Consider the following 23,325-nt stretch of genomic DNA (forward strand, 5'->3'; position numbering starts at 1 on the left):
AATGCATTCTTTCTTCCTTCACCAGGCACAGCGATGTTCTAGCTTCTTTTGCTAAAACTGACATCTGAGGCCTCCTTCATCTCGCACTTTCTTTTATTGCTGAATTTCATGGCAACTGATTTGTTTGTGTTTTATTACTGTCAAACAGTACCGTTACTAACAACAATAATGTTATCGCCTCTAACAACAATAACAATAACCAGAACAACAGTAATAATATCAGCTACTCTTTGAATAGCTGCCACATGCCACACACTTTATGCTATTTTCAATCCTCACAACAACTCTACCAAATAGGTACTATTCTTATTTTTATTTTTACAGATTAATAAACAGGCACTGAGAGGTGAGATAATTTGTCCAAGGTCATAGGGCTGGAAAATGCACGGGCTGATATTCAAACCCAGTTCTGTTAACAAAACCTAAGTAACAAAACCAGTAATCATACTACGAGGCTTCTCCTTCCCACCTCAGCCTTTCTTGATTATTCTATAACTTCTTTTCCTCCTCTCAGCATTCCTCCCTTTTGTTGTTTATTTTTATTTCTCCTTCCTTTACACTATATCATGCCTAACCCAGTCCTTCTTACAAATTGTTTTCCCTTTCTTGGCAGTCTCCCCTCCTTCTATCCCTCCCCTCTCAGTCAGTCTCTCTTTAAAACACAACAAAGGGTCATTAGTATTCATCGCCAGCCTGAACAGATAATACCTTAAACCTGCCAGATATCTCACTTCTCCAAGCTCGGGATCTCTTTTGGGAGAGGAGTGGTGATTCAGTGTGTAAGCCAATTGGATCAGTTCCATGAACTTCCTACAACCAGAGATCAGTTTATGAAACCAGTACCAAGACCTCTGCCAATACACATAGGAGGGAGGGCTTGTTAATAAAATGGAGTTCAGCTCCATAATCGGTACTCTTACAGTTGTTAACAGCTGTGGGGTACAGCAACCAGTCACTGGTGGTCAGGATTTCAGGCTGCCCATGACCCCGTGTTATTGGGATGCTGTTGTTTTCAGGCTTAGGAGTGCTGATACGCCTGTCTTGTAATTACATGACACCAGTTAATGCCTCAGTGTGGGTTACAGACTGGTTCATTTCTTTAGCTCTTTTGTGTCTAGAAATGAAAGAGCTATATGATTAAGACTGACTGGGAAATATTATTGAAAATGCAGGAAAAATTAAAAAACCACCTCTTATGTAATACCTTTTCATTGAATCATTTTACCAATTTGAGTTGCTTATTCCAATGAGGTATGCTAAGTGAAATAGGTGCAATGTGTATTAGTCCCATTTTTCTAAATTGTTAAGAGAAAATCACTCACATTGCTGTCTCATAACTTCTTGATGCAAAAAAAAAATCTATGGAGCTAGAAAAAATGGCAGCATTCTATGATATAAGTATTAAATCTTATTACCTATTCTGACTAGGATGTCCTTTAGGAAATAGAAAAAATACTTATATTGATACCCAGTATATTGAACAGTGGTGGGTACACATGTGACTTTTTTCTGATTATTGCCTTTAACCACAGTGTGTTGAATCTGTGTGCCCTGACCCTTAAAAACACCTCAAGAATAAAACTGTCACTATTTGCAGATGACAGGATATTTTCTCTAATCATCAGGGAAAGGCAAATTAAAACCACAATGAGATATCACCTCACACCTGTTAGAATGTCTATTATCAAAAAGACAAGAAATAACAAGTGTTGGCAAAGATGTGGAGAAAAGGGAGCCCTTGTACACTGTTGATGCAACCACCATGGAGAACAGTATGGAGGCTCCTCAAGAAATTAAAAATAGAGCTACCATATGACCCAGCAATTCTTCTGGGTATTGATCTGAAGAAAATAAAAACATTAACTCGAGAAGATATATGCACCCCTATATTCATTGCAGCACTATTTACAATAGCCAAGATATGAAAACAACCTAAATGTCCATCGATGGATGAATGGATAAATATTATATGTGTACATATATGTGGAATATTATTCAGTCATATAAAAGAATGAAATCTTGCCATTTGCAATAATATGGATGGACCTTAAAGGCATTATGCTAAGTGAAATAAGTCAAGCAGAGAAAGACAAATACCACATAATATCACTTATACGGGGAATCTAAAACAAAAACAAACAAATAAAATAAGCTCATGGATACAGAGAACAAATTGGTGGTTGCCAGAGGCAGGGGTTGAGGATGCTGGGCAAAATGGGTGGTCAAAAGTTATAAATGTCCAGCCATAAAATGAGTAAGTTATGGGGATGTAATGTACAACATGGTGACTATAGTTAATAATACTGTATTGCATATTTGAAGGTGGTTAAGAGAGTAGATCTTAAAAGTATTCACCACAAGAAAAAGTTGGTAACTATGCCAGGTGACAGATGTTAGATAGACTTATTGTGGTGATCATTTTGCAATATATACAAATATTGGATCATTATGTTGCACATCTGAAACTAACATAATGTTATATGTCAATTATATCTCAAAAAATAAATTTAAAAAAGAGGAAAACTATAACACTTCGCACATATAACTTTTTACATATAACTTCTCGTATGATCCTCCCAATAACACTATGAAATAGGTAGCAAATGTATCATTGATCCCATTTTACAAAAGAATCGAAAACACAAAGGAGCATAGGATTCTCCCAAGATACTGTGTTTTCAAAGGACACCTATGTGAGTGGCAGAGCCAGGAATGAACTCTGGTTCCCTGCTTCCCAGACCTGTGCTCTTTGCTGGAGCCCCACTCTAACCCTCACTTTAGGGACTCTGACTTATCCTTGCAACTAAACTGACCTTTGGGACCTAAGTAATGAAATCTTCTTGGACAGAGTTGGTCCAAGACAGAGAAGCCTTATTCAGTGTGTCATCCTACTATATTAAAGCAACATTCTGGTAAAGAAAGGGCCACTTGGCGCATATACTGCACTAGGTGCTTTGGGGAAGCTGTGGGTAAGGAGCTTGCAGTCCTTCTCAGGAGGGTGTTAGAGAGTTGAACAAGAAAATGACTCATCAAGTGCTAAATTGTGAGTACAGACTTAAGTGCTTGGTTGATTGGACTAGCTGGAGAGAGTGTCACAGGAGACTTAGGATAAGCCTTGACTGATAAGGCTTAGGGTTTATGGGACAAGATTAACTAATCAGGCAGGAATGAGCATAAAGCAGCATAATACAGGTCTGACTAAAGCAAACAATTTTGTGTGGCTCAATGCAGTGGGATTACCAGACTGCAAGGTTCATGAAGAGGGGACCTCGTCTTGTTCAGCGCTGGATCCCTGGTGCCTTGAAGAAGGCTTGGAGCATAGCAGGCTCAATAAATATGTTTTGCTTGTTGAGCCTGAGAACAGAGATGCCTGAATCTGGATTCCACCTTGCAGGTAAGAGGGAGCCTTTGGAGTTATCAATAATAGAATCACTTGAACATTTCACAAAGTGCCTCTAGAAATATTTCACATTTTCTTTTGTATCCAGGCTTCATCCTACATCCTCATTCTATCTAAGAATATCTCAAAGTAGATAAGGGCAAAACAACAGTCCCAGTCCATGAAATGAGGCTAAGGAATGACCAAAGTAGTATTCATTTTTAGTTTTTTGGCTGTCGTCAGAATCAAATTTATTATAATAGTTGTGTAATTTCTTGTGGCTTGAAAATCTAGATTTAAGTCTATTTGCACAGTTGATAAGACTATAAATTGGTATAAATTTTCGGAGGGCAGTTGGCAACATGTATCAAAAATTTGAAAAATGTTCATACCCTTTGACCTGGTACTTCTTAATGCTAGGAATGTAGTCTAAGGAAACAAAGATACGAACAAAAATTTAGCATAATCGAGAAAAACTAGTAACGCACCAAATAACTAAATATTTTGTGAATGTTTCAGTTAATTTTATATAATTCAACCAAGAAAATTTCTGTTGTAGAATAATTACATACAAAAATGTAAACATGTACTCAAATAGACTGGAAAAAGTCTGGAAGAAATTATGCTAAAATATTAGGGAGGGGATTCTCCAGGTGATGAGATAATAATTTATATTGCCAATTATCACATATATTTTTTATAATCAGAGAAAAACTATACTTTCTGAATTTATTTTTAAAATCTATCTTCTCATCCTTTCTGCAGAGGCAAAAGAAAAATAAATGAAAGGGGACAGAGAAATGGAAGTGACAATAGATTCAATGTAATGGAGGAACATATCAATAGGTATTATGAACTATGCCTAGGTACCCTAAGCCCATTGTTGGAGTAATCCTGCAAATTACTCCCTTATCTTAACATTCTTGCCCCAGTATGACTGTTCATGCAAATAACAACAGAAAAAAGGTTAAAGAAAGAGTTCAATTCAGATGGTTGTCTGCTTTCTAATGTCCCAGGGAGGGGAGAGTGGTATATGTAGCTCTAAGCCTGGGTATCTCTTTGAATTCTAGTCTAAACCTCTATTCTGCTTCCTGTCCTTAAAGCTGGTGTAAAATTTAAAACAAAAAATGAAGGAAATGGAATCTAGCAACTTTGACAGTGTTTACTTCCTCCAACTTTGCAGTAACTGGGAGTATTAAGAAATATGACTGCTAACCTAAAAGATGCAGTTCCCTGCTGGCTTTCTGCTGACATCATCGGAGGTAATGCCTGGATAGCAGAAGGGAGGGTGGGTCTTTTCTGAACTCCATGCCCCTATGGCCCACAGGCTTTCCTCTTTCCTTCTTCCTTGCCTCCCTCCTCTGCCCCATGTCCACTTCTCACACATGCTCAGTCAGCCAGTTGGAGCGAAAAAACTACTGACAGAGCATGGTAATTTCAAGGTATAAACTATCCACAGGTTAGGCAAATTGCAGGTACACAGGCTTGTTATTTAAATTAGCTCGGCACAGCTTACATGTTAATTAGGCCCTTAAAGAGGCTGTTGGTCTAGATTTTTCTCCAAAGCTGGACAGCTCATTCCTTTGGCCCTCTACTTTCCTGACAGACCAGCTGTCCCACCCCTCAGGGCTGAGGTAGAACTGCACCTTTTTTAAGTACTCCAAAATTATATAGCATATAGTATTTATTTTACCTATTGAGTATAAAAGCAATATTTTTGTTGTAAAAAATCACAAAATAAGAAAAGTATAAAAAAACCAAAAATCATCCATAATACCTCCACCCAGATACAACCACTGTTGTTCAGACATATACTTTGTATCTATGTAAATATTTATAGGGACTTCCCTGGTGGTCCAGCAGTTAAGACTCTGCAGCTCCCAATGCAGGGGGCCCAGGTTCGATCCCTGGTCAGGGAACTAGATCCTGCATGCCGCAACTAAAGATCCTGCATGCGGCAATGAAGATCCTGCGTGCCACAACTAAGACCCGGTACAGCCAAATAAATAAATATTTTAAAAAATGTATTTATAAGTATATATGTATATTTATATAAACAAAATAAATCAGTTTCATTTTGTAAAAAAATGTTTTACACCCCTTTTTTTTGCACCTAGTGTTATATTTTGAGCATCTTCTTGGGTCAACATTTAAAAAAATGGCTTCATAGCATCCCTTTCTCATGGGTATGACAATTTATTTGACCTATTCTTGGTGATTTATAATTTTTTAAGTTTTCATTGCTATAGATAATGTTTAGATAATCATATTTGCCTATAAACTCTTAAGGATTATTTCCTCAGGATAGTGTGATTTGAAATCAGAAATTACTTTAAGGTTTAAGACATATTTCTAAATTACCATCCAAAATTGTACCAATTCACATTACCTCCGGAAGTCTATCAGAGAACCTTGGCAATTCTTGGCACATGACAATTATGGGCCAATACTTTCAGTATGGTTTGGGAACCCTGACCCAGTCCCAGGTATGCAAGGGTCTTACCTATTTATTTGCATCCCACATTTACTGCAATTTCCTACCTATAATCAGAAAGACTCTCTATGGACCTTTACGGAGAATCACTTTTTTTTTTTTTTAAGTTTTAGGAGGATGTATTTTATTTTTTGTCTTTTGTTTTTAAATTTATTTATTTATTTATTATTTTTGGCTGTGTTGGATCTTTGTCGCAGCAAGCGGGGGCCACTCTTCGTTGTGATGCACGGGCTTCTCATTGCGGTGGCTTCTCTTGTTGCGGAGCACGGGCTCTAGGATCGCGGGCTTTAGTAGTTGTGGCACACGGGCTCTAGAGCGCAGGCTCAGTAGTTGTGGTGCACGGGCTTAGTTGCTCTGCAGCATGTGGGATACTCCTGGACCAGGGTTCAAACCTGTGTCTCCTGCATTGGCAGGCGGATTCTTAACCACTGTGCCACCAGGAAAGTTCCTGGAAAAATCACTTTTTAATATGACCTTGAAGTCAAATTAGTGGTGGTTTTGTTATCTATCTCTTAGTTACATTTCTCTGTGAATTCCACTTACATCCTAAATCTCATCAGAATGTAATAAAAATTACAGGACAAATGTCCATGTGAAAATTTTACTGGCAGCTAATGTGATTTCAGATGACGAAACAAGCCACTAAATAAATATAAAGTGTAATTCCCTAATGTTTTGTGTATTGATTTTAATTAACTTCAGTCAATTCCTGTGAACGTTATAGAAGAGAAGCCTAACATTTCATGAGGGGTACCATGTGGCAGGGAGTGTGTGCTTCTCACCTTACATGAATAATCTCATTTAATCTTCACAAAGCTCTTAGGTGAAGTTCTCACTGTGCTGTTTTACCGATAAGAAAACTGAGGCTTAGAGAGTCTAAGTAACTCTATTCCAACCACTAGGAAATGGCAGAACCACATATGAGGCCCAGGTCTATCTGACACCACAGCTGGAACTCTTTCCACTTCCCCATGTGACATTGTCAAAGGTAAGTTGAAACAGAAATATCACTTCCTATGATCCATAATTTTCACCTTTTTGCTACTTTTTACATTACTTTTACTATGTTTGATTCTATTTCCATCCAAAACCCTTCTACCGTAAACTAGTACTACCCCAGGAATATTCTGAAAATGAATCAATAAGTGATTGCAGAGCCCATTAGAAGGCTAAATACAGCCACCCAATAACACAACACACCTATATAAAGTATATGACATTGAAGCTGCTGTAAGAATGACTTTGGCTCCAATTTTAATGTTGTCTATTAGTTTATCTGTAGATGTGCACTTTCTTATTTCACAATATTGGGAGAGAATATTTATCCTCAGATACCTTCATTGTAAGTCTTGCAGACGTCTACAAATGCCACACAGAATTTAATCTGTAGGTCAAGGTACAAGTTACTAAATATGAGGTCAGAACTAATCTAATGTATGAATCAACTTCTTTCAGAGCATCTCTCTCCCTCCTCTTCCCTTAAAAGGAACGGCTTGCATTTCAAGTGTTTGTTTCTTGTTTCTTTGAATAAATTATTAACCACTTGTATGAGAATCCTATAAATGTTTGGGAAACAATCTCTGAGACGATTCTTTTGTCCACAGGAGCCATCCTGAGTACGTTAAAGCTGTTGGAATTTACAAGATAGCGCCTAGTTACAGAACTGGTATTGTCCTAGATACGCTCATACTAACAAGCCTTGTAAGGCAATTTATGATTATTCCTCCAAGTCAGGGTTTCTCAACCTCAACACTATTGACATTTGGGGCCAGATGGTTCTCTTTTGTTGGGAGGGATTCCTGTGCTCATAGTATGTTCAGCCACATCCCTGACTCCTACCCAGTAGGTGCCAGAAGCAACACTCCCCCTGCTCCAAGTTGCGATCATCAAAAATGTCTCCAGACACTTTCAAAAGTGCCTGAGGGTTGGGCTTCCCTGGTGGCGCAGTGGTTGAGAGTCCGCCTGCCGATGAAGGGGGCACGGGTTCGTGCCCCGGTCCGGGAAGATCCCACATGCTGCGGAGCGACTGGGCCCGTGAGCCATGGCCGCTGAGCCTGTGCGTCCGGAGCCTGTGCTCCGCAACGGGAGAGGCCACAACAGTGAGAGGCCCGCGTACCGCGGAAAAAAAAAAAAAAAAAGTACCTGAGCGTGGAAGGTAGTAGACAAAATCTCTCCCAGTTGAGAACCGCTGCTCTCACTACAATGTCCTTAACTTCTTTGTAGTGAGGTGCTACTTCTGATTTCCACTCAGAGCTTGAGATTAAGGTAAAGAAAAAAGAAATGGCTATAGAGAGGAAAATGCTTGAGTTGGGGAGATGTGGTCAAGAGGGTAGGGTATATCTAGAAGGACATAAAATATTAACCTCTTCCCTACTGGATTGTTTCAAAAAAGAATCAAGAAAGTTATATTTGCACTAATAGATAGCACATATATTTGGGAAATGTATTGGAATAGTTAAGAATTTAGTCTGTGCAACAGTATGAATCTTTATGGGAATCCCAGCTCTGCCACTTCCTATCTGAATGACCTTGGACAAGTTTCTTAAGCATCCTATGTCTCAGTTTCCTCATTTGTAAAATGTGGACAACAATATAGCACTTTTTTCACTGGATCGTTGTGACGATTCAATAATAGATTGAAATAAAGTGCCTATTAGGACAAAACAAGGAAAGCACCCCAAAAAGGTAACTCCTTTTAGGTAAGCAACATAAAAAGACTCTTGGAAAGTTGTTTGGGGGCTTCCCTGGTGGTACAGTGGCTAAGACTCTGCGCTTCCACTGCAGGGGGCACGGGTTTGATCCCTGCTTGGGGAACTAAGATCCCACATGCCACAGCCAAGAAAAAAAAAAGAAAGTTGTTTGACTAGTTCTTTTTCCACCTTGATGTTTTGATTTTGGAAATACAAAAAAAAAAAAAAAAAAAAAGTACTATACCTATTTTTGTGAGCTAACCCATAGAAACTTCCTTGAACAATTTCTCTAATAATCTTCCTGCTTAAATGGAATTTTAGCTTTCTTATTTTTAACAAGGAAATGATTTCCTGAACTTTTAATCCATGTATGATTATTAAAGAATAGGCTAGAACAACAGCGGAACCACCAAAGCTGCCCAAAGGACCTGCACTTCTTATGCACACATGCACCCGAAACTAGAGAGTCTCGGCCACTCTGGAAACACTACAAGGATTATTCAAAGTTTGTGAAGTAAGAGACAGTGCAGCAGAGGCTGGCTGGATTTTGGCCAGTAAAATCATGTTAGACCTGTTTGGTTCATGTGTGATTGAATTGGCTTGTGACAAAACATTTAACTATGAGGCCAAAACTTTGACCTTTCCTGGATGACTAAGAAAAATTTACCAATTGAATTGAAAACATCGAAGACCAAGCTTATGTACCTCTCCCTTAAATCACAACAAATTTAATATCTAAGGTCCAGCTACAAAGTAAGCATCTATGCCTTTGAAGAGAAAATGAAGAGGGAAATTTATTTCAATGCACATAGAGATTTAGCAGTCAGAAGTTCTGTTATAAATATCTCCTATATCTTTCAACCCCTCCCTTAGATACCAAGTCTAAGATCCCTTAAGAGCCATGAAAATAATGTGAAAAATGTTCTGTTCTTGTCAGCCTCCCTAAATCTCCTTTAAGTTTCAGCGTCAATATTAACTCAGCCACTACCTCAGTGCTTCAAGAAAGAGAAGTTTTTACCAGCAGAGAGAGAGCTTCACTGAGACTTTGACAATGGCCTCTTGCACAGACCATGAAAACTAAAAGCTTCTGCTGACTGGTGTCATGATTGTAACTGAGGAGAACCTGAGATATTTCTCTAGCATTTGCCTGTCTTGTCAGCCTGATTCAAATCTGTTCAACTTCAAGACATAGTCTAGACATAGTATAGAAACTCAGGGACTGGACCATACTTTTCCAATGGCCCTGTGTTTCTTTCTACATTACTCCTACCCCCGATAAATAAAAGTGCAAAGCAGAAAATCAAAATCATCAATAATCCCATCCACCAAAATGTAACATTTTGGTACATAAATAATTTGAAACTTTTTCTATGGAGATAACGTATTTTTTAAAAAAGCAAATAAAGGATCACCTGATAAATTCTTTTAACGAGTGTTTTTCCTTATCTATTATATATATATATTATTTTGAAGAGCAACATACTTACAGACAAATGTACAAATTGTAAGTATATAGTTGCCTGATTTTTCACAAAGTGAACATGCCCCATGTAATCATCACCAGGTAAAGAAACAAAATATTACTGGTTTTCCGGTGCTTTGTGCCTCCTCCCAGCCACACTACCCCTGCCAAAGGTAAAACACTACCCTGACCTCTTCCACCGTTCACTACTTTTATGTTTCTGAACTCTTTGTAAATGGAATTATAGACTATGCACTTGTTTTTGTATCTAGCTTCCTTCATGTTTTATTATAAGATTCATCCAAGTCGTTGCATGTGGCAATAATCACTCACCCTTATTATTGTACAGAAGTCCATTGTGTGAGTGTACAACGTTATTTATTCATTCCATACTTGAACATTTGGAATGTTTCCAATTCTTGGCTACTATGAATAGTGCTACTTCAGAGTATTCTTGTACATATCTTTGGTGCCTTTTATGTTCACATTTCTCTAAACATAATTAAAAGTGCAATTGCTGGGTCATAGGCTACGTTAGCCGTTTTCCAAAGTTGTGTAAGTTTACACTCCCACCAGCAATTCATGGGCATCCTAGTTGCTTTACATCCTTACCAAAACTTGTTATTATCTGTCTTTTCCATTTTAGCTCTGCAAATGGATGCCTATTTGTGTCTCAACCTGTTTTCAGTTTGCAATTCTCTGATGATTGATGATGCTGAGTAGCTTTTCATAAATTCATTGGACATCCTTTTTTGTGAAGTCTGGTCAAGTATTTTACCCTTTTGTTTATTGGGTTGTCTGCCATTGTTGATATGTAGAATTCTTTAGATATTCTGGTTACACCAACTTTGTTGGTTATATGAATTATAAAACATCTCCCAACCTGTAGCTTGTTTTTTCATTCTCTTAATGATGCTTTCGATTAACACAAGTTCTTAATTTAGTGTCCAATTTTACAGCATCATCTTTTGTTAATAGTCTTTTTGTGTCCTGTTTAAGAAATCTTTGCCCAAAGTCAGTAAGATATTGTCCTGTTTTTGCTAGAAACTTTATTGTTTTATCTTTCTCATTTAGATTGGCAGTCCATCTGGAATTGATTTGTATATGGCGATATATGGAGGTGAGATTTCCTTTTTTTCTATATCTAACCAAATAGGCTATGAATCTAGCACCATTTATTGAGAAGGTCATCTTTTTCTGATCCACTGCAGTACCGCTTTTGTCATACATGGAGTAACCATATATGTGCAAATGGGTTTCCAAACTCTATTCTGCTCCATTGCTCTATTTATGTAATTTTGTGCCAACATCATGTTTCTTAACGCTTGTAACTTTATAATGTCTTATTATCTGGCAGTCCGTGTCCTCCATCTTTATTCTCTTTGTCTTGATTATTCTTGGTCCTTTCCATTTCCATAAAAACTTTAGAATAAGCATTTCAATTCCCACAAAACACCCGTTGCAGTTTTAATTGAGCCTGCTACAGAATTTATAGATCAATTTGGAAAAATGGATATCTTTACAATAGTGAGTCTTCGAAACTATGTGCCTGGTATATACCTCCATTTATTTAGGTCTTTTTAATATCTTTCAGTGAATCTTTGTAGTTTACTGTGCATTGATCTGACATAGATTTCATTTGATTTCTCCTAGATATTTGCTATTTTTATGGTATTTTAAATGCTATATTTTAAATGTTCATTTTCTATGATTGTTTCTGGCATATAAATACAGTTATATATTTGATCTTGTAGTCAATGGCCTTAATAATTCACTTATTAATTGCAATAGCTTGTTAATAGAGTCTTGGATTTTCTACATACACAATTTCATCTGTGAATAATGACAGCTTTCTTTCTTTCCAATACTTACACCATTTTTTCCCTATCTTGTTGCATTGGCTAAGACCTCTGGTACAATGATAAATGCACATCCGTATCTCATCCCCAATCTTGGTGTGTACTGGGAGAGAGCTTTTCAATATTTTATTGTTAAACATGTTTCCTGTAGGCTTTTGATATATACTCCTTATCAGACTAAACAATTTCTCCTCTCTTCCTAGTTTTCTATGTTTTATTTTTTAATCTTGAATGGATTTTATCAAACGTCTAGAGAGATAAAATATGAATTTCTCCTTGATTCTGTTACAGCAAATTACATCCATTGATTTGAAAATGTTAAACCACTCTTGCATTTCTGAAATAAAAACCTATTTGGGATATATTATCTTTTTAAATATAACGCTGCATTTTATTGGATAATATGTTAGGATTTTCCATTATACAAAATTTTATGGGGCTTCCCTGGTGGCGCAGTGGTTAAGAATCCACCTGCCAATGCAGGGGACACGGGTTTGAGCCCTGGTTCAGGAAGATCCCACATGCCATGGAGCAACTAAGCTTGTGCGCCACAACTACTGAGCCTGTGCTCTAGAGCCCACGAGCCACAACTACTAAGCCCACGTGCCACAACTACTGAAGTCTGCACACCTAGAGCCCGTGTTCTGCAACAAGAGAAGCCACTGCAATGAGAAGCCCGCGCACTACAATGAAGAGTAACCCCCACTCGCTGCAACTAGTGCGCAGCAACTAAGACCCAATGCAGCCAAAAATAAATAAATTAATTAATTAATTAAGAAAAAAGAATATACCTTGCTAAAAAAAATAAATTTTTTTTGTATTGTGAGTATATGACCATGTCAATAAATATGGGTCTATTTTATCAATTTGAATGACTGAGTTTGTTCTCATATTGATGTACCATAATGCAAGTTGTTTTCAAATTTTGCCATCATAAACAGCATTGCGCTGAACACCCTTGTCCGTACATATGTTACTTGTACCTGTTTTCCAGAGGACTAAGTAACACTGCCTTCTTGGTTTCATTTGAACTCAGCAGTAGCTTTGTAAGTATCAATCGTCAAGAGTCAGAACCCAGATTTCCTGGTTGCTTTCTACAGGTTTCCTGGGTAGCAAAAGCTCCTTAATGGAATCTTGCGCTCGCTGCTATGGGCCCTGCTAAAGATTGATATCTATCCAAAGGACCAAAAACCTGGGAAGTGAAAAATCAAAACACCTTAGTGTTAATATGGAAGACCACCTGGGAAAATACTTTATGACACAATTGAATACAGTCTCAGGAAAACTCAAATAAGTAATGGCAAGAGCAAAGCAAATAACATCAGAAACATTGGATTCATGTACCAATTACCAGCTATGTAACCTTAGGCAAATTAGTGCTTGCTGTAACCAGGAGTTTCTTCACCAATAAAATAGAAATCTATTAATATTCGAGGATTGTTAAGAGGATAAAATGAGAAGCTCATACTACAGCATTTTTTTACAGAGTAGGCATTCAGTAAATGTGCTCCTTTAGTTTCTTTTTAGTTAAGAGGCTGTTTTAAAAAATAAAAGAACTACTCTAGAAAAGATTTGCTAGTTTTTCTTTGAAAAGGCTCAGAAAAAAATGTCTTTTCCTACACCAGGATCTTCCCTTAAACTTTAATACGTGTAAACAAATAGAACACTTCCTATTCTTTTTTTTAAAATAAATTTATTTATTTTAGTTATTTATTTTTGGCTGCATTGGGTCTTCGTTGCTGCGTGCAGGCTTTCTCTAGTTGTGGTGAGTCAGGGCTACTCTTCATTGCAGCATGCAGTCTTCTCATTGCGGTGGCTTCTCTTGTTGTGGAGCATGGGCTCTAGGTGAGGGGTTTCAGTAGTTGTGGCATGTGGGCTCAGTAGTTGTGGCTCGGGGGCTCTAGAGTGCAGGCTCAGTAGTTGTGGCACGCAGTCTTAGTTGTTCCGTGGCATGTGGGATCTTCCCCGACCAGGGATCGAACCCATGTCCGCTGCACTGGCAGGCAGATTCTTAACCACTGCGCCACCAGGGAAGTCCCAACACTTCCTAGTCTTGAAAACTGCCTGGTGAAAAAAAAAAAGGATCTATATTATTAATGACATCATTTCTTTTGTATGGTCATCAAGATGTCCATGTAAATATCTTTTCTGTGTGACTTAACTTGTCTTGCAAGGCTAAAAGGCCAGGGTGAAGTCTTCGTTTAGAGATGACTAATTAGGATCAGATTAGGTACTTCTTAGTTATGAAATAATTGAGTCTCAGTCTACATCTTTTGATCTGAGAGTGGTGACATAAAATTAGCAGAAAGCATTTAGGGTATGATGCATTGGTTAACTATTTAAACTCACTGACACTTATGCCAGAGATACCTGATCCTTACTGGCCACCATAAGTCTGTAAGGCAATGTCCAGACTCTTCACACTTCCACTCCTGTTCCTACTTTTATCCTCTGGCGCTCCTACAAGAGTTACTGTAAACCTTATTTATGTGACAGTCTTTCAACTATTTAAAGTTAGTGCTTGGGTGGGGGAGATAAATTAGGAGTATTGGATTAGCAGATACAAACTACTATATGTAAAATAGGCAACAAGGACTTACTATATAGCACAGGAAACTATATTCAATATCTTGTAATAACTTATAATGCAAAAGAATCCAAAAAAGAATATATATCTGAATCACTTTGCTGTATACCTGAAACTAACACAATATAGTAAATCAACTATACTTCAATTTAAAAAAACCCTGAGGAAACCTGAATAAAGTATTTAGTTAATAATAATGTAAAAAAAAATAAAGTCAGGGCTCATTTCTCAGTGCACTTTTCAATAAGGATTATTATATAAATCCAGTTTACAGAAGAACAATAAACTTATAAAAGCACAATTAGAATCCATTTTCAAGAAATAATTCATGATATCTGGTCCTACAGGATGGGTCATTCCCATATTTGTCAAACAACCCGAATCAATACTCCTGTAAAATAAGTAGTCAGTTTTAAAAAATCATGATAAAGGTGAACACTTGCTAATATCTTTTTGTATAGTACCAACACTTGAATATCTGTATAATTTTTAAATTTCTTAATAAATGCTGACTTGTCAAAATGTTGAACTGATGATTTCGGGAAAGGAAAGGAGAGGTTATAAGTGTCCTTCTCCCTTTTTAAGTTATTTTTGCTACAGAGTAAAGAACAGTCCAGGCTGTAGGAAAACTGCTGAAGTACCACTGATGCTGGGAATTACTCTTCTCCAAGCCAAAAGTGTTAGAGCTCAAAGAGACCTTTAAAATTACTAGTACAACCCCCTTATTTTACAGATGAGGAAGCCTAGCCACGGAGAAAGAAAATGGATTTAAGGTCATTCAACCAGTCAGAAGTGGGACTGACTTCTCAATCTGAGTTTAACGCTGTTTCCACCATTCTTCGCTACTTTCTGTTGAAGGCAGAAGAGCTGTTGTGAGATCCGTAAGAATCTGAAGGTTTTATATCTCAGTAAAGAAACACAATAGCCAGACTTGGCTTTTATGGTCTGGCTTTTGGTGACAAGTATACAATGGACATGCTTCCTGAGAAACCTAACCAAGGAGATCATCCTATCTACCATACTCAGCAGCAAAGTAGCTTGGACTTCAAGATTCCTGGGTTAAGAACTGTAGGGAAGGACAGAGTTTGTGAACTTCCAGATCATCATTTAAGGCTGACTACAATGTTAACTCATGCATGCTTCCTTTCCAAGGCTGCATGGGGTATGAAAAACCACTTTCCCAGAGAATTGATTTTCAAATGTATTGGTCATTCTCCTTCTGCACCATCTTCCCAGCTCCCTTAAACTCCCTTCTCTGCCCCATGGGATTGCACCAGCTCCTGCCTGATGCTCCTCAACCCCCTCTGCAGATCCCAGCTCTCCCTGGACTGAGGGTGAGAGCTTCCCACTGTTGTTAGTCACTGGGTACCTCATCATCGCTTCTTGGTTCCCTTAACCCTGCCTACACCTCTGTAAATAGACCTTTCATTAAATTTTATTCAGAATCCAAGTTGAGTATATGTCCCATTTCCTGCTGGGATCCTAGCTGATAAACAAAACTCTGTACATCTTTCCCATATAATACCTCAAACTGTAACGAGGTTTTGGGTTGCATCCCTTAGGAAGATAAAAACAGGTACACTGTGACCCATACAGAGTGTTGGCCTCTCAAGATTCCTTCTTTAGAAATCACTAGCTGTCCCTATTTGCATATCCTTACCTCCAGTATACTGCTGTTGGCAGAAAATAAACATCAAACATCAGCTTTATATAAATAGATTTAAAAAATCTGTAAACAACTGAGAGCACCAGTTCCGCACATTGCAACACCAGGCTTCCATTTTAATAAGGCTTGACTACAATGCAACCATTTAAATGTCTCATCAAAACTCATTAAAGTAGAATGCATCTGTGTAGCTACTTCCATCAAGAACCATTTTTAGGCAGTAGCTGGCAAAATAGTTTTTTATGAAAACTGTCCATAGTATTCCCGAAAGGTGCTCCTGCATCTCTAGGAACTTTGCTGTATCTCCCCCCTTGCTTTAGTGTCATGGAGAGATAGGGAGAGGCCTCAGTATGAACCCAAAGTGAACCAAGACCAAGGAGTGAATAATTTGCTTCTTCTGGACATTAGGGACTTAATATAGCTATTTTGCCACAAGAACTAAAGCAACAACTACACACACGTACAGACACAGGCATCCACCAAGTTCCATTGGGGATCCTCTACACCCTCCCTCTCTACTTTGAAGGTTTTTTTAGTGACATGTCTCAGCAAAAGCCCTTGTCACACAATCATGGAATTTCTGATTTGGGTATTATATATTGTGGAGACCAGACCCTTAATCAATTCATAGATACTACCGCCAAATCACTCCTGACCCCCTCAACACCTTGTAATTACTCCAAATCTTCCACATGGGCTTTCTTCCAAACCATTGTAACCATTTCCTAACCCATAAAGTCCCTTTCCTGAGTTTAAAAAGTAAACAAACAAACAAAAACCCCTTCACTTCAGGGTCAGACTGAACTAATGCTACAGATACATTTCTGAGAGTATTCAAATCCCAGGGAACTAATACCTTCATTCATTCAACAAATATTTATTCAGTACTTTATATATAAGACACTGTTCTAGGCATTGAAGACACAGTACAGTTAATAAGATAGACAACAATCCTTGGCCTCATGGGGCTTATATTCTAGGCAGAGGAAGATTGGCATAAAACAAAATGAATAAGCTATATCAGTCATTAGAATGTGATGAGTGCTGGGGATATAAATAGAGCAGGGAAGAGGCAAAGGGAAAGCCAAGAGGGGATAAAATTTTAAAAGACAGAATGAGCCAGGCAGATATCACAGTGTTCTAAACACAGAGAACAGTAAGTGCAAAGATTCTAAAGCAAAACTATTCCTGGGGAATTCAAAGAACAGCACAGAGGCCAGTGCGGCTGGGCAAAATGAGCAAGGAAGGGAGTAGAGGAGATGCAATTACAGAAGTAGTGAAGTTGGAAGATGTATGTAAGGCGTTGTAGACCATTATAAAGACTTTGACTTTTACTCTAAGTGAGATGAGGAGCTACTAGAGGCCTGTGAGAAGTGACATGGTCTGCTTTAATGTTTTAAAAAGATCACTCGGGGGGGCTTCCCTGGTGGCACAGTGATTGAGAGTCCGCCTGCCGATGCAGGGGACACGGGTTCGTGCCCCGGTCCGAGAGGATCCCACATGCCGCGGAGCGGCTGCACCCATGGGCCATGGCCGCTGAGGCTGCGTGTCCGGAGCCTGTGCTCCGCAACGGGAGAGGCCACAACAGTGAGAGGCTCGCGTACCGCAAAAAAAAAAAAAGAAATGACCATTGGTTTTAGACTGTGGAGGTCATTGGCAATTTTGATAAGAATAATTTCAGTTCACAGTGGCAACAGAAACCTAATTAGACTTGGTTTAAAAGAGGATGGGACCAGAAGAAATGGAAATAGCGAATATTGGCAACTCTTTCCAAGATAGAACTAAAGTAGTGACAGATGGATTAAGGAGGCTTCTCAGGACTTTAGGTTACAGAATGGGCTGCCAGATTTAGCAAATAAAAATGCTGAACACCCAGTTAAATTAGAACTTCTGATAAACATATAATTTCAGATAAAATTCCAGGTAGACTGTTCTTAGCATAAATACGTTTGTCTCCTGAAAACAGAACACAACCTAAAAGTTGAGAATTACGTTTTATTTGGTGGACAAAACCGAGAACCTAAGCCCAAAAGACAGCCTCTTAGGTCACTCTGAGGAACTGCTCCAGGGAGGTAAGGGAGGAGTCAGGATACACAGGAGTTTTGCAACAAAAACCACGTAGTCAGAACATCAAAAGATTACTGTTCAGACATCTCCACTTAATGAATTTAGCGATTTTCTTTATGGGAAGTTACAGGAGTCTGGGCTCATTGAAGTCATTCCTTTGATAGGCGCCTTAGCGATCTAGGGCCAGTTTCCTGATTTTCTCCGTTCTGAATCCCCTCAGGGTGCACCGTTGTGGGGGGCTGTAGTGGCTGCTGGCTTGGTGGCTGCAACATCCCTTGTTTACTGATATGGCAGGCAGTATTTTTCATCCATACATTCAATGCAATATTTGGGATACACTTATACTAAAAATTATTCTTTGTTTCTATGAAATTCAAATTTAACGGGGCATCCTGTATTTTTTTTTTTTTTTTTTTTTTTTTTTTTGCATCCTGTATTTTAGCTAGCAACCTTAGCTACAGATAAACCCTAACGGGGCGGCGGTGGGGGGGAATGTAAATTAAAAATGTTCTGCCCTTCCAAGTCTGTCTAGACTTCTAAAATGCCCCTGGCTTCCTGGACCACCTCAGAGAACAAGATAATGGAAGGTCTGGAGCATGGAACTCTGAGGACACAGACAAAACTGATTAGTAATCTCTTCTCACCAGGGCCCCTTTGAGTAAAAAAGTAAATCCACTAATATTGCTCAAGGCTACCCTTTGGCAAGAAGTTTAAGTGTACTCAGTCAATCAGTCTCAGACAATCTCCAGCCATATGGAAATGGACAAAGAGGTTTTCCCCATGCAAAGGCATTCACCAAAATAGAGGGCAAGGGTTAGAGACTAGGATAGGAGAACATTTTCATTCTGTGATGGATGACTAAATGTAATTTAGGTTAATAACGGCATATGGGCACCAAGTGGCATTTAAATATTACATAGATAGTATCTACTACAAATATCAGTTGATGTAACAAAGTTGCCTCCGGCAGTTACTGTGCATTAAGCATTGTGCTAAACTGAGAGGCATGCAGCACTGAATAAGACAAGGTCCATGCCCTCAAGCCCTTTACAAAGCGTTGCAAAGCAGCGAACAATAGAATAATCCTAGTTGTTTCCACTATATCTTTTTGACCTGTCTCCTACCTTTCTCATTTCAATCCAGCCCACTGGGATGGCCTGCTCCACTTCTGGGTCTTTGTATTTGCTGTTTCTTCTGCCTACAATGTTCATCCATCAGATATCTCTGTGGTTCATTCCCTCACCTTTTTCAAAACTTTGCTCAAACATCACCTTACCCGAGAGGCTATCTATAACCAGCTGATAGAAAAGAACATCCATCACTCTCTCTGTCCTCTGCTTTTTCTCCACAATACTTAACACCCTATGAAATTCTTTTCAGTTGCTTGTTTAATTGTTTATTACCTGTCTCCTCCAACGAGACTGTAAACAACATGAAGTAGATACTTGGTCTGTTTTGTTTATTACTGTATCACCAGCATGAACAATAGTGCCTAGTACCAAGTAGGAGCTCAAGATTTGTTTAATGAATGATACTCTCAGTTTTTTCTAGGAACTGTACTAGGCAATTTAGACATATGAACTCATTTAATTTAATCTTCACTACAATCCTATGATGTGGGTAGCATTCTTCTCATTTTTTAGATGAAGAAACTGAAACACAGAGGTTAACTGAGTGTGGTAGGCAGAATAACGCCTCCCTCTGGAAGATGTTCATATCCTAATCTCTGCCATCTGTGATCCTGTTATGTTACATGGCAAAGAGGTATGAAGGGTTGCAGATGGAATTAAGGTTGCTAAGCAGTTTGCCTTAAAATAGGGAGATTACCCTGGATTATCTGGGTGGGTCCAATGTAATCAAGAGGGTCCTTAAAAGTGGAAGAGAGAGGCAAAACAGAAGGTCAAAGTGGTATGATGTGAGAAGGACTCAAGTTGCCATTGTTGGTTTTGCAGATGGAGGAGGGGGCCACAAACTATGGAATATGGGCAGCCTCTAGAAGCTGGAAAGGCAAAGGAACAGGTCCTTCGCCGCAGCCTGCAGAAAGGAACAAAGCCCTACCCACACCTTGATCTTAGCCCAGTGACACTGATGTCATACTTCTGTCTCTCAGAACTGAGGAACAGTATCTTTGTATTGTTTTAAGCCACTAAATTAGCAGCAATTTGTTACTGCAGGAATAGAAAACAAATACACTAAGTTACCTAAAATCAACTAGATTGTGATAAAGACATATTTTAAACCCAGCTCTGTCTGACTCATATATTAAGCACTGTTTCAGACAGCACAAAATGCCATGAGATTTCAGTGAAAATAGGTCGCTTAAAATTGGAACAACCAGGGAATGAGGAAAGGTTTCATGATAAAGTTAGAATTTGAACTGGGCCAGAGTGGTAGAAATTGATCAATATGGTGACAGTACTTTCTGAATTAAAAACTGGGTCTGAACATGATAGAGGCATGTGGAATAAGCCTATTACAGAAAATTAGGGCTGCACAGCTGCTAAAATCATAATAAAGATCACTTTATCAAAAAAAAAAAATTGAACTGGGCCTTGAAGGATTTGTAGGGCTTCAAATTAATATATCAAAACAGCCCAATGTCCTTTCATCAAGAAATGAATAAACAAATTGTGGTATGTTCATACAATGGAATATTACCCAGCAATAAAAGAAGAAGCAATTACTGTACTTACAATAATGCATACGTCAAACAGACACTTTTTTTTTTTTTTTTTTTTTTGCGGTTCGCGGGCCTCTCACTGTTGTGGCCTCTCCCGTTGCAGAGCACAGGCTCCGGACGCGCAGGCTCAGCGGCCATGGCTCACGGGCCCAGCCGCTCCGCGGCATGTGGGATCCTCCCGGACCGGGCCACGAACCCGTGTCCCCTGCATCGGCAGGCGGACTCTCAACCACTGCGCCACCAGGGAAGCCCCAGACACGTTTTTTGAGGGAAAGAAACCAGACAAAACACGGCGCACACCATGTGGTTGCAATTATATGGTCCAACAACAGGCAAAACTAATCTTTATTGTTAGAAATCCAGAATTGGTTTCTGGGGCACAAAAGAACTTTCTGAGGTGATAAAAATGATCTTATTTTGCGTGGTAGTTATATGGATGTCTAGAATTTTCAAAATGGATAAAACTAATCATTTAAATTTCTTCACTTTATTATGTGTTAATTATACCTTTAAAAAAAGTTCAGTACAGACACCGAAGATATCTTTCAAAGGAAAAGCATGACCAACATCTGAGAAGCCAGATATGTGCATCAAATTTGGGAAACAAAAATTAGTGCAGTTGGCTTAAAGAAGTTCTCAATCCCAGGTGTGTGTTAGAATTACCTGGGGAGCTTCTACACATACAGATGCCAGTGCCGACCCAGAGATTCCAATTTAATTGGTTTGTGATGAGCCCCAAGCATCAGTATTTTTATAAGCTCCCCGGACAGTTCTCACATGAAGTCAGATTTGAGAAGCAGAGGCTGAGACCATGGATGTTGTAAATAGACAAATTGTGAATGTCCTAGGACACACACTAAGGAGTTTTAGTTTACTTAGATGGGGATACAGACATACTGAAGGTTTTTAAACAGGAGGGAGAAAATAATTAGAGCTGTGCATTAGGAATATTCCTCTCACACCTGTGTCCTCTGCAGAGTAGACCTGGGGGAGGAGAGGTGAATTAGAAGCCTGGTCCAATGATCCAGGCAAGAGATAATATGAGACAGAAACAAATTGGTTACTTTGGGAATGAAGGAAGGGCAGATGAATTTCTTCAGCCATTCAGCCAGTGAAATTATTCATTTCTCTAAAGAGATGGATGAATACATTCATTTATGCAGATAGTCAACATGAATTTACCGAGCATTAATCTGTCAGTCTCCAGAAATAAAGTGGAGAAAGCCATGCCCTGCCCTCCTCAGACTTACATTTTAATGGAAGGCACTAACATTTTAAATGTCAGAGGTATTTTTGTTATATGAGGGAGAGATTGAAAGAGGAAGAGAAAATTTAAGGATGATTATGGACCAAAATAAGGAAGTCAATAGGTGGAAAGACTCTTTTCAGATAAAGAAGGGAAAGGAGAAGAATTCGTTTTGTCTTGTTTTTACTTGTTTGTATTTGTGGGGTCTGTGGAATATCTAGATATGAATGACTACTAGATAATGGAAGATTTCGAGCTAGCTAGAGCTTAAGAGAGCAGTCTGGGATAGAGACATGGATATTAGAATTACTCAAGGCAGTGATGGGGGTTAATAACTGTGAAAGTATAAGGAAAGGAAAGGAACAAAAACTAAGCCCTCAGGAACACTTACCTCAAAGATTTCCATAGATAACATCAAATAAAGAGCAATAACTGGGAGAGTGTAATGATATGGAAGCCAAGGAAGGAGATTAATGATGTAAAATGCTTGGGCGATGCTGATAAACTGGATAAGCCTGTTGAATTTGAAATTAGGAAGTCACTAACAAAGCTGCTTCATTAGAATGGGTGGGGGTAGGATTAAGATTAGAAGGAGTTGAGAGGCATGCAACATTCAAAACCATCCCTCACAGACACCTCAGCCTCTTGTTTCTGGAATGCCCCAGATCCTCTTTCATCTGGTTGTAAAACCTTCCAAGGCCTGTCTTCAAATCTGGAAAACAGAGGAGGGAGCATTTAATGAAAAGGGCACATTCTCTCAATGGCAAAATATCTGGGTTCAAACCCTGACTGTCACTTATTAATGCATGACTGTATAAATTTTACTATTAAAAATAATGCTGTGGAGGAATGACGTCAGCAAAATGGTGGCATAGGAAGTTTTGTTACGGAACCAAACTTGGGTCTGCTTGCCAGCACTCAATAAAGCCGATCCACTGACTTCAGGTGGTGGTGAAGGAAAGTACAGCATTTATTGCAGGGTGTTAAGCAAAGAGTTCAGGACAGCTATTATTCAAAAAGCCTGAACTCCCCAATGGGTTTCAGGAAAGCATTTTTTAAAGGCCAGGTGAGGGAGGGGGGTCACAGAGTCTGTGATCAGCTCATGCACAATTCTCCGATTGGTTGATGGTGAGGTGGCAGGGTGGTGTCACAGGGGTTACCATCATCAATCCTCAGGCTCCAATAGACCTGGGCG

The 23,325-nt window shown here is 38.8% G+C and overlaps 1 long non-coding RNA gene across 1 annotated transcript; it reads left to right on the forward strand.

The window, feature by feature from the left end:
* Positions 1 to 3,378: 3,378 nt before the first annotated feature.
* On the forward strand, positions 3,379 to 11,148 carry LOC137217124 (uncharacterized). The gene is made up of 3 exons (XR_010940011.1): positions 3,379 to 3,394; positions 6,776 to 6,861; positions 11,100 to 11,148. It is a non-coding gene; the product is annotated as an uncharacterized lncRNA (long non-coding RNA).
* Positions 11,149 to 23,325: the final 12,177 nt, after the last annotated feature.

The sequence above is a fragment of the Pseudorca crassidens genome, chromosome X (assembly GCF_039906515.1).
Source record: "Pseudorca crassidens isolate mPseCra1 chromosome X, mPseCra1.hap1, whole genome shotgun sequence".
NCBI lineage: Eukaryota > Metazoa > Chordata > Mammalia > Artiodactyla > Delphinidae > Pseudorca > Pseudorca crassidens.